The sequence below is a fragment of the Dendrobates tinctorius genome, unplaced genomic scaffold (assembly GCF_039654945.1).
Source record: "Dendrobates tinctorius isolate UK_male_01 unplaced genomic scaffold, ASM3965494v1 ptg000068l, whole genome shotgun sequence".
Lineage (NCBI taxonomy): Eukaryota > Metazoa > Chordata > Amphibia > Anura > Dendrobatidae > Dendrobates > Dendrobates tinctorius.
In genome coordinates, this window is record NW_027361736.1 from 3576713 (window position 1) to 3589434 (window position 12722).

At 44.3% G+C, this 12722-nt stretch overlaps 1 protein-coding gene across 3 annotated transcripts in view; it reads left to right on the forward strand.

Annotated features, from left to right (window-relative positions):
- KAT6B (lysine acetyltransferase 6B) overlaps positions 1-12722 on the forward strand; it is a 695781-nt gene that overhangs the window by 385411 nt on the left and 297648 nt on the right. The gene's annotated exons all lie outside the window — the stretch shown is intronic.

Here is a 12722-nt window from a genome sequence, read left to right on the forward strand (position 1 = left end):
CAACTATCACCAACGATGATTGCATACCCTGAGCACACCTTTATAGGGTGTCACACCTGATCCATAATTAAGTGAACATTAACCTAAACCTAAGGTGCGATACCATTCCCCACCACCGGGCAACTTAGAATGAACGACACCACGTGTGATAATTCTAATGGCCACCGGGGGCTATCACGACAACTTTGGAACCAAAGGAAAAAAAGTTCACTTAATGCATTTAATACCGCCAGATCCAACACTGGATCATGACAGTTTTAACCCCCCCTGACTCAGTGGGACAGAGTTAATGGCCTGGACGCTTATGGGTTTGTCCAGCGTCTTACACCTCAGACTATGAGTCTGGACAACCTGAGCATCCACCAGACTGACTTCTGCTCCACTGCTAACAAGCACCGGTATGCCCTCAGGTACCTCGCCAACCATCACCTCTGCTGACATAGTACCTTCTGAGGGCGAGGAGGAAATATACACTCCCAGGTCGTCTTCCTCCGCACGACCAGGGGGGGCACGGCTTCTCTGATAGTACGAAAATTTCGGCATCAGTGCCATGGACTAAATCATTAGTCTGCTCACTACAGGAACGTACCCCTTCACCTTGGGGAACATGAGGCAGCACCATGGGGACACCGACTCCACCCACCTGCATTGGTACGTCCGCCTGTATAAGCAAGTCCTGCTCCCCAGCAGGGACTCCACGGCACATCCTAGCCAAAGCCGTATATGGACCCTCTAGTTGAGGCAGAGGATAGGCCTCAGACCCATAATTCCGCTGCAGATGCTGCTGAAACACATCATTCAGCTTCTCACTAACCTCAGTGAGGGTCAGCAGCAACTGCTCACCGGTCTGCACTTGGCCCATGGCTCAGCAGAGAAAAATGTTAAGATTGGTGATAATGTCACGTGGACCAGTCCTGTGTGACACGGCCCGCAGGCCGGTACTAAAACAACACGACAAGGCACGTGTAACTGTCCTGTGTAACGCGACCCGCAGGCCGTTAACTGAAACAGCAAGACACGGGGAAAGGGGCAACAGTTACAACGGTGGGCCCTGCGATAGGGAACGGGGATGTGGAGACCTCCTGCACTCCCCTGAGTCAGTGTCCCTCCACTCCTAACGATCCCTAGGCCGGTTCCGCACCGGGCGCCGATCAGGATACCTGTCACCCTAGCACACCCTACATCTATCCCTTGCTAGGGAGCTGGGTGGTGCAGGCACTGGCCCCACCGCTGTACTAATACACACCAGGGAAAAATACAAACAGGTGAAACACAAAAAGACTTATCTTGCTCTGCTGCAGCACCAGGCAGCAGAGTGCATCACCGGATTAACTTTTCGCAGTGGCTCGACACCTCAGAGCCTGCTGCCACCTTCACCATCTCACTCTGCTGCGGACACCAGGCAGCCAGAGTTCAACACCAGTTTCAGCAGTGGCTCCAACCTTCAAGCCAGCTGCTAACTTCAAGAGTGAACATATAATCCCTATAAAAAAACAACTTTTATTTCATATAGTTATAAAAACCACCCATTCCCAGTGAAATATTGGCAAATGCCACAATATAGACCTAAACTGAGATGCTGCAAGGCCCTACAATAAACTCAACTGATACCTTCCTGTCCGGGGTGGCGGTTGGCAAGCCACCGGCACAGCCGGGAGTCCGCGGCGGGCGACGGCCTGACTCTTGCCACGGACTGGAGCAGGGAACTAGTGGCTGCCGTCTGCAATGAACTGGCCGCAGCCACTGTCTGGAGCGAGGTGGCTGCGGGCGGTGAGGGGTAGGCCTGCCCGCAGGCTGGAGTGAGGCGGCAATGGCCGCGGGTGACCGTGGGCAGGCTGCAGCCACGGGCTGGAGTGTGGCGGCAACAGATGATCGCGGTCCGGCGCCTCCCATCTTGTAGCGGTAACGTCCTCTTCTTTGCTTCCCGTCGCGGTTCCGGCGCAGTTGTACTTTACCTGCCCTGTTGAGGGCAGAGTAAAGTACTGCAGTGCCCAGGTGCCGGACCTCTCTGACCTGGTCCTGCGCACTGCAGTACTTTGCTCTGCCCTCAACAGGGCAGAGCAGAGTGTGCCTGCGCAGGAGCCACAACGGGAAGCAAGAAGAGGATGTCACTGTTAGACGATGGGAGGCGCCGGACCAGACCGTGACACCCATCGGACCAAAACCGGATCCGGAGCGCCCCTGGGTGAGTATAATATAACTCATTTTTCTTCTCTTTTAGGTTACATCGGAGGCTTATCTACAGCATTACAGAATGCTGTAGGTAAGCCCTTGATGGTGGAGGCCGCAGCTGATAGTCGAAAAATGGGGTGACAGTTTCCCTTTAAGTCTCCCCCAGTGCTTCTCACCAAATTAAGTCCGAAAATTTTTTTGTGCTTCCTAGCCTGTGTGCACACAGTGCATTTTTTCTACATGGAATTGTCCCAAAAACGCTAGGGAATCCTTAAGAAAGCAAAATAAAAAAGAAACCTGAAGTGCTGTGCACATGGTCAGTAATCTTCCTTTCAGGATTTGTGCTACTTTTAAATCTGCAGCATGTGAACTTTTTGTATGCGTTTGCTGCATTTTTCACCCATTGATTTCAATTGAGTCAGTCAAATATGCAGCAAAAGTGCAGGTATAAAAATGTTTGCAGATTTGCTGAGCTTTTGCTTGCGTTTTTACAGACTTCATATGGTGTTTCCCACGCTGTCTTCTCTGACAGTGCGGGAAACATCGACATGGTTGTTCTAATCTGTGGTAAAATTACTACCGGTAAGATCGTTACCGTCGGTCAGAGTGCTGCGGGGTCATGCTGTCAGATGTCAGCGTGGCCCCGCAGCTGTGACTGCGAATAGCAGTAAAAAGCTTACCCGAAGTCATGTGCATCAAGTGATGAGACTACTACTCCCATCAGCTGACACCTGCTGCCTCGGCAATGGCTCATGGGTGTTGTCATCAGCTAGCAACTTATCTAGATGTGTTGTGAGAACTTTGAACCCCCAAGTGTTTCACTAAAGTTTACAATGCAGAAATGATTTTTTAGCCCCCAATATTTTATTTTCACAAGGGTAACAGGAGAAATTGGACCTGAAAAGTTGTTGTCTAATTTGTCCTGAGTACGCTAGTACCCCATATGTGCAAGAAAACTAATGTTTTGGCACACGTCGGGGCTCGGAAGGGAAGTAGTGATGTTCTGAAATGCAGACTTTGATGGAATGGCCTGCTGAGTTTGCAGAGCCCTTGCTGTGCCTAAACAGTAGACACCCCCCATAAATGACCTCATTTTGGAAACTAGACACCCAAGGAACTTATCTAGATGTGTGGTGAGTACTTTGAACCCCCAAATGCTTCACAGAAGTTTATAACAAAGAGCCGTGAAAATAAAAATATCATATTTTTTCCACAAAAATGACCTTTTTGTCCACAATTTTTTATTTTCCCAAGGGTAACAGGAGAAATTAGACCCCAAAAGTTGTTGTGTAATTTGTCCTGAGTACACTGATACCCATATGTGGGGGTAAACCACTGTTCGGAAGGGAAGAAACACCGTTTGACTTTTTCAACGCAGAATTAGCTGGAATTGAAATCGGATGCTATGTCACGTTTGGAGAGCCCCTGATGTGCCTAAACAGTGGAAACCCCCTTAATTCTAACTCCTCTGCGATCACATCAGAGGAGAGAGAAATTAAATGGGAAATCAGACTTTTTTGTGGTCGCCGTTATACCGTTAATAACGGCGATCGAAACACAGCAGTCGGTAACAGCCGACCCGAATCATGTTCTCTGGGGTCGCGGCTACCCCCAGCACCTGAGACCTCGGAGAAATTCCTACTCTGGGGGTACTATACACTTTTTCCTGTAGTTTAAGTTCTCTTAACTGCCACCGTTAAAAGGCGTGTCGGCAGTCGTTAAGGCTAGTTTCACACTAGCGTTTATTCCATGCAGCGCACAGCGCCACTAAGCCCTGCCCTCTGCCGGCTCCCTGCCCGCCCCGTCCGGTCATCGCCAACTACTATCGCACATGGACGCATGCGATCTGCGCACCCTATCTTTAGCATAGGGTGCGCAGATCGTGCGCTGGCCGTGCGCTAGTAAGATTTTAGCTTTTGAAGGTGCGCCCGTGTGCGCCGAACACAGCATGCTGCATTTTGTTGCGCTCGGCGCACCTTCAAAAATGCGCAGCGCACGCTAAAATCCTACTAGTGCACGGCCAGCGCATGATCTGCGTCCATGTGCGATAGTAGGCGGTGATGACCGGATGGGGCGGGCAGGGAGCCGGCAGGGGGCGGGGCTTAGCGGCGCCGTGCGCTGCATGGAATAAACGCTAGTGTGAAACTAGCCTAAGGGATTAAATTTTTCACTCTGTTTCATTGCTGCCATTTGGTAAATTCAAAAAAGTTCTTTTTTTTCTCATTAATGTACACTCTGCACCCCATTTTGGCTGAAAACAAAAAAGTGTAGAAACTTTTGCAAATTTATTAAAAAAGAATAACTGAAATATCACATGGTCATAAGTATTCAGACCCTTTGCTCAGACACTCATATTTAAGTCACATGCTGTCTATTTCCTTTTGATACTCCTTGAGCTGGTTCTACTTTTTCATTGGAGTCCAGCTGTATTTAATTAGACTGATAGGATTTGATTTGTATAGGCACACACCTGTCTATATAAGACCTCACAGCTCATAGTGCATGTTAGACCAGATGAGAATCATGAGGTCAAAGGAACTGGCCAATGAGCTAGACAGAATTGTGACAAGGCACAGATCTGACCAAGGTTACAAAAGAATTTCTGCAGTACTCAAGGTTCCTAAGAGTACAGTAGCATCCATAATCTTTAAATGGAAGAAGTTTGAGACCACCAGAAGTCTTCCTAGACCTGGCCGGCCAGCCAAACTGAGCAATCGTGGGAGAAGAGCCTTGGTGAGAGAGGTAAAGATGAACCCCAAGATAACTGCAGCTGAGTACCAGAGATGCAGTAGGGAGATGGGAGAAAGTTCCAAAAATTCAACTATCACTGCAGCCATCCACCAGTCAGGCATTTATGGCAGAGTGGCCCGACAGAAGCTTCTCCTCAGTGCCAGACATATGAAAGCCCGCATAGCATTTGCTAAAAAACACATGAAGGACTCCCAGACAAGATTTTCTGGTCTGATGAAACGAAGATAGAACTTTTTGGTGATAATGTGGTATGTGTGGAGAAAACCAGGTACTGCTCATCACCTGCCCAATACAATCCCAACAGTGAAACATGGTGGTGGCAGCATTATGCTTTGGGGGTGTTTTTCAGTTGCAGAGACAGAACGAATGGTTGCAATTGAAGGAAACATGAATGCGGCCAAGTACATAGGAGTGCTTTGGTCCTGAGACTTGGCCGAAGGTTCACCTTCCAACAAGATAATGACCCTAAGCACACAGCTAAAATAACAAAGTAGTGGCTTCAGTACAACTCTGTGACCATTCTTGACTGGCCCAGTCAGAGCCCTGACCTAAACCCATTTGAGCATCTCTGGAGAGACCTGAAAATGGCTGTCCACCAACGTTCACCATCCAACCTGACATAACTGAAGAGGATCTGCAAGGAAGAATGGCGGAGGATCCCCAAATCCAGGTGTGAAAAACTTGTTGCATTATTCCCAAGAAGACTCATGGCTGTACTAACTCAAAAGGGTGCTTCTACTCAATACTGAGCAAAGGGTCTGAATACTTATGACCATGTGATATTTCATTTTTTCTTTTTTAATAAATTTGCAAAAATTTCTACATTTCTGTTTTTTTAAGTCAAGATGGGGTGCAGAGTGTGCATTAAAGAGAAAAAAAATGAACTTTTTTGAATTTACCAAATGGCTGCAATGAAACAAAGAGGGAAACATTTAAAGAGGTCTGAATACTTTCCGTACCAACTGCGTCCCCTATCTTCATCACAGAGGGCGCAGGCCGTGCGCAGTCTGCGTTTGGCGGTGCATGCGTCCTTTTGAAGGTGCGCCGACCTGCGCCAAACGCAACCTGCTGCAGTTTGGTTGCGTCGGCGCACCGTCAAAAAGGCGCATGCGCTGCCAAACGCATACTGCGCACGGCCTGCGCCCCCTGTGATAAAGATAGGGGACGCAGGGCGCATGCAGCGTCATGCGCCGGTGGGCGGAGCTACCGGCAGAGGCGCGGCAGGGGGCGGGGCTTAGCGGCGGCCGTGCGCAGGCCGTCGCTGCGCTCCAAAACGCTAGTGTGAAACTAGCCTTATACTGATTAAAATGATACCTGGGGTGAAGAAATCCATCTTTTGATTTTTGTTTAATCAGTGTTAAAAGTTTTCAGCTAATGAGAGTCTTGTGCTTTGGGGCAGGACTGTAGGTAGGTCTTATCTTCCTGCTCCAAGCCAGAGAAACCAAGAAAAGACCTGCCCACACGCCGCCTTGAAGTATACACAGGCTGATGAACTCCGGTGAACTTTCTTAGCACTACACACTGCAGAAGCGACTACCTCCTGTGCAAGTGTGACTGCAAGTGACTGCTCTCAACGTCCTCAGAATTGTCATGGGACATTATAGAATATTATCTTCTTGTCGGACAGGTGAGGAATATGGTTGTTAATTATTTTAATTATTTTATAGTTGACAACCCCAATACTATCACCCCACTTGCCAATGCACCAGGGCAAGTGGGAAGAGCGAGGCTAAGTGCCAGAATTTCTGGGACAGATGAGAGCTGATGTTTTTAGTGTGGGAAGGGGCCAATATCCACGGTTCCTTTCTAGGCTAATAATATCAGCCCCATTTTTTGGGGGGTACCCCCATTTTAATTACCAGTAAAGGCTAAGTATACACCTGTGAGCTGATATTAATAGCCGGGAAAGCTCCATAGGTATTACCTGCCTTCCCAGGCTATAAACATCTGCCCCCAGCTGTCAGCTTTTACTCTGCTGGTTATCTAAATTTCGGGAAGCCCCACACTACTTTTTTTTTCAGAAAATAATTTATTCGGTAATAAAATACATGTACAGTAAGCAACAGCAAGCACTGTACTAATTATATATGTGACCTCCTTATATATATTCTATATGTATACATCTATTGCATCTTTTCTATTCTGTTGGGTCATGCTGTGATTAAATTGTACATGGTAGATGTAGATAAAATGTCGGGTTTTCATAGGTGTGTAAAAATTGGAAGGCACTTGCATGGTTTGTAAGCTGTCCATTTTTTCTCTCGCACCCGTTGACTTGCATTGGCAAGTCTCATCTGATATAGGAGGACAATCCTCGAAGTCAGCTGAAAAAAAAATTGCAGATGTGCAGGGACTCCTACATTAACATTGGTCAGAGTGCAGTCTGATTTTTGTAATTGGATTTCTCTGCTCGGATTTTCTCGCAAATGAGCATGAGCCCTTATAACCCAATGCATGTCACTGCCGCCAGGTATCACAGGGCATGCCAAGTTCTGCCAGTTGTTGTTTGGTTACAGCCTATGTAGGTTCATTCTGTGAATTCTCCTACATAGGCTGGTGACAACATGGGACATCACTTTAACCCTTAGATTACTGTCAGATCTGGGGTGACTATATTGGGTTAATTTAAGTGATTTAAGAATGTGTCTGTTTTATTTCAAATAGTGCTTTTATTCTCGGTATGTTATTATTTAACTCGTTACTTACAGGTTTGTTAATGAGGGTGTCTGGCTGACACTTCTTCATTATAAAACCTAGGGTGACAGCTGCTGACACCAACCCCTAATCCCATTACCCTGATGTGAGTGCACCAGGGCATGGGGAAGAGCCCAGGATAAGTGCCAGAATTGGCAACTGAAATATGAAGTGCCATTTCTGGGGCAGCTGAGGGCTGGTATTTTAAGCCTGGAATGGGGAAAATAAGCAAGAAAAAGGTGGTGAACAAGGAAATTATATATTTTTTTTTAGCCCTTTTTTCAAATATCTATATTTAGCTCCAAAAAGCATTCATTGCTGTACAAAAACACATGTAAAATTGCACCAATAACGTGCGTTTTTAAACTGCATTTTTGATGCCAACAAATTCCTAGAGATACAGAAACATTGCAGAAATTTCTGAAAATACTCAATGTGTGCACATACTATTAGCGTCTTAGCTCTTTTAAGACTTTCAATTAAAATGCATGTTTTAATTTTTGTTCTCTCCTTTTTGCGCTGATACTTTGCTAATTTGAGAATCTTGACCCCCCTTTATTACCAAAAAGGCACCATATACTTAGAGCTGTTGTCTATGTATTAAAAGAGCATGGACTAGCAGCACAGGGACATGATGCTACCACTTTACTAAGCATTAGTTTGACCTCATCTGGAATAGGTAGTTCAGTTCGGGGCATTAGTTCATAGAAAGGAGGCCCTGGAACTAGAAAAGGTACAAATAAGAACCACAGAACTGATAAGAGATATGTAGCAATCTAGGTGGAAAGATTAAAATAATTAAATTTAATTAGTTTTGATAAGAAACATATAAGGGGAACATGATTAAAATGTACAAGTACATGAATGACCTATACAAAAAATATAGCCAAATGCTGCTCCATTTAAAACAGCCCTCAAAGACAAAAGCCATCTCCTTTTGTCTGGAGAGAGAGGTTCAATCTCCAGAGGAGACGAGGCTTCTTTACTATGAGAACTATTATTCTGTAGTACAGTCTGGCCTAAGGAGCTGGTCACATCTTAGATGATTTTTTTTAAGAAAAAAACACAAATTCTTCTCTAAATGTATAAAGTTCTTGTTCTGAATGTTAGACTAGTGGACCGACACTTGGAATCCGTAAGGAAAGATTAGCTATTTTAGGGCATGCTGGATCATGCATTATATACCACTATACCACTTTTCTTTATCCTTTCCCATCCCACACTTAAACTTGGGCATGTCTATTTTCAGCTATACTATCTACAGTGGGTACAGAAAGTATTCAGACCCCTTTACATTTTTCACTCTGTTTCATAGCATCCATTTGATAAATTCAAAAAAGCTCATTTTTTTCTCATTAATATACACTCTGCACCCCATCGTGGCTGAAAAAAAGAAAAGAAATGTAGAAATTTTTGCAAATTTATTAAAAAAGAAAAACCGAAATATCACATGGTCATAAGTATTCAGACCCTTTGCTCAGACACTCAAATTTAAGTCACATGCTGTCCATTACCTTGTGATCCTCTTTGAGATGGTTCTATTTCTTCATTGGAGTCCAGCTGTGTTTAATTAAACTGAGAGGATTTTATTTGAAAAGGCACACACCTTTCTTCGCTAACAAAATGGAGGAATTGGAGTTAATGTTGTTGGAACATAATTATGACATGGTGGGGATATCTGAGACATGGCTGGATGAGAGCCATGACTGGGCAGTTAATTTACAGGGCTATAGTCTGTTCAGAAATGACCGTACAAATAAGCGAGGGGGAGGCGTGTGTTTATATGTAAAATCATCCTTAAAACCCATCCTTCGTGATAATATATATGAATCTAATGAAAATGTAGAGTCCCTGTGGGTAGAGATAAGGGGAGGGGGAAAAATAATAAATTACTGATAGGGGTTTGTTATAAATCTCCAAAAATAATGGAAGCTACAGAGAATATCCTCATAAAGCAAATAGATGAAGCAGCGACTCAAGGAGAAGTCATTATTATGGGGGACTTCAACTACCCTGAAATACATTGGGGAACCGAAACCTGCAGTTCCAGCAAAGGTAATAGGTTTTTGACTATTATGAGAGACCATTACCTTTCACAACTGGTTCAGGACCCAACAAGAGGGGGGGCACTGCTAGACCTAATATTATCCAACAGGCCAGACCGCATATCAAATGTAAGGGTAATGTAATGTAATGTCACTTGGGTAATAGTGATCACAAATTAATAAGTTTTCATGTATCCTTTAATAAGATGTGTAGTAGAGGGGTTACAAGGACACTAAACTTCAGGAAGGCAAATTTCCAACGGATGAGAGATGATCTTGGCGCAATTAACTGGGACGATATCCTGAGACATAAAAATACACAAAGAAAATGGGAGACGTTTATTAGCATCCTGAATAGGATCTGTGCACAATATATACCGTATGGGAATAAACATGCGAGAAATAGGAGGAAACCACTATGGCTAAATAGAGCTGTAAGGGGCGCAATAAGAGATAAAAATAAAGCATTTAGAGAATTAAAGCAAGTAGGTAGTGATGAGGCATTAAATAAATACAGAAGATTAAATAAATTCTGTAAAAAGCAAATCAAGACAGCAAAGATTGAGACAGAGAGACTCATTGCCAGAGAAAGTAAAAATAATCCCAAAATATTCTTTAACTACATAAATAGTAAGAAGCTAAAAAATGATAGTGTTGGTCCCCTTAAAAATAGTCTGGGTGAAATGGTGGATGAGGATGAGGAAAAAGCCAATATGCTAAATGACTTTTTTTCAACAGTATTTACACAAGAAAATCCCATGATGGATAACATGATCAGGGATAAAAATTCTCCATTAAATGTCACCTGCTTAACCCAGCAGGAAGTACGGCGGCGTCTACAAATCACTAAAATTGACAAATCCCCGGGCCCGGATGGGATACACCCCCGAGTACTGCAGGAATTAAGCACAGTCATTGATAGACCACTATTTTTAATCTTTAAAGATTCCATAATAACAGGGTCTGTACCACAGGACTGGCGTATAGCAAATGTGGTGCCAATATTCAAAAAGGGGACAAAAACTGAACTTGGAAATTATAGGCCTGTAAGTTTAACCTCAACTGTGGGTAAAATCCTGGAGGGTTTTCTAAGAGATACTATACTGGAGTATCTGGAGAAGAATAACCTTATGACCCAATATCAACATGGGTTTACAAGAGACCGTTCCTGTCAGACTAATCTGATAAGCTTTTATGAAGAGGTAAGTTCCGGACTGGACCAAGGGAATGCAGTGGACGTGGTGTACATGGACTTTTCAAAAGCTTTTGATACGGTGCCACACAAAAGGTTGATACATAAAATGAGAACAATGGGGATAGGGGAAAATATGTGTAGGTGGGTTAAGAGCTGGCTCAGGGATAGGAAACAAAGGGTGGTTATTAATGGAGCACACTCGGACTGGGTCACGGTTAGCAGTGGGGTACCACAGGGGTCAGTTTTGGGCCCGCTTCTTTTTAACATATTTATTAATGACCTTGTAGGGGGCATAGAGAGTAGAATTTCAATATTTGCAGATGACACTAAACTCTGCAGGGTAATTAATACAGAGGAGGACAATTTTATATTACAGGAGGATTTATGTAAACTAGAAGCTTGGGCTGATAAATGGCAAATGAGCTTTAATGGGGATAAATGTAAGGTCATGCACTTGGGTAGAACGAACAAGTTGTATAATTATGTGCTTAATTGTAAAACACTGGGCAAAACAGTCACTGAAAAAGACCTGGGTGTATGGGTGGACGACAAACTCACATTTAGTGGCCAGAGTCAAGCAGCTGCTGCAAAGGCAAATAAAATAATGGGATGCATTAAAAGAGGCATAGATGCTCATGAGGAGAACATAATTTTACCTCTATATAAGTCACTAGTGCGACCACACTTAGAATACTGTGTACAGTTCTGGTCTCCGGTGTATAAGAAAGACATAGCTGAACTGGAGCGGGTGCAGAGAAGAGCGACCAAGGTTATTAGGGAACTAGGGGTCTGCAATACCAAGACAGGTTATTACACTTGGGGTTATTTAGTTTGGAGAATCGAAGGCTTAGGGGTGATCTTATTACAATGTATAAATATATGTGGGGACAATACAAAGACCTTTCTAATGATCTTTTTACTCTTAGACCTGTGACGGGGACAAGGGGGCATCCTCTACGTCTGGAGGAAAGAAGGTTTAAGCATACTCACAGACGCGGATTCTTTACTGTAAGAGCAGTGAGACTATGGAACTCTCTGCCATATGATGTTGTAATGAGTGATTCACTACTAAAATTTAAGAAGGGACTGGATGTCTTTCTTGAAAAGTATAATATTACAGGGTATATACACTAGTCTCCTTAATATTGCGTTGATCCAGGGAGCTAGTCTGATTGCCGTATGTGGAGTCGGGAAGGAATTTTTTCCCCCAATGTGAAGCTTACTGTTGCCACATGGGTTTTTTTTGCCTTCCTCTGGATCAACATGTTAGGGCAAGTTAGGATAGGATATGGGTTGAACTAGATGGACTTAAAGTCTCCCTTCAACCTTAATTACTATGTTACTATGTTACTATGTTACTATATAAGACCTCACAGCTCACAGTACATGTCAGTCCAAATGAGAATCATGAGGTCAAAGGAACTGGCCAAGGAGCTCAGAGACAGAATTGTGGCAAGTCACAGGTCTGGCCAAGGATAAAAAAGAATAGCTGCAGTACTCAAGGTTCCTAAGAGCACAGTGGCTTCCGTAATCCTTAAATCGGCAAAGTACAGAGATATCCTGGATGAAAACCTCTTCCAGAGTGCTTTGGACCTCAGACCTCAGACTTGGCTGAAGGTTCACCTTCCAACAAGACTGACCGTAAGAACACAGTAAAAGAACGAAGAAGTGGCTTTGGAACAACTCTGTGACCATTCTTGACTGGCCCAGACAGAGCCCTGACCTAAACCCAATTAAGCATCTCTGGAGAGTCCTGAAAATGGCTGTCCACAAATGTTCACCATCCAACCTGATGGAACTGGAGAGGCTCTTCAAGGAAGAATGGCAGAGGATCCCCAAATCCAGGTGTAAAAAACTTGTTGCAT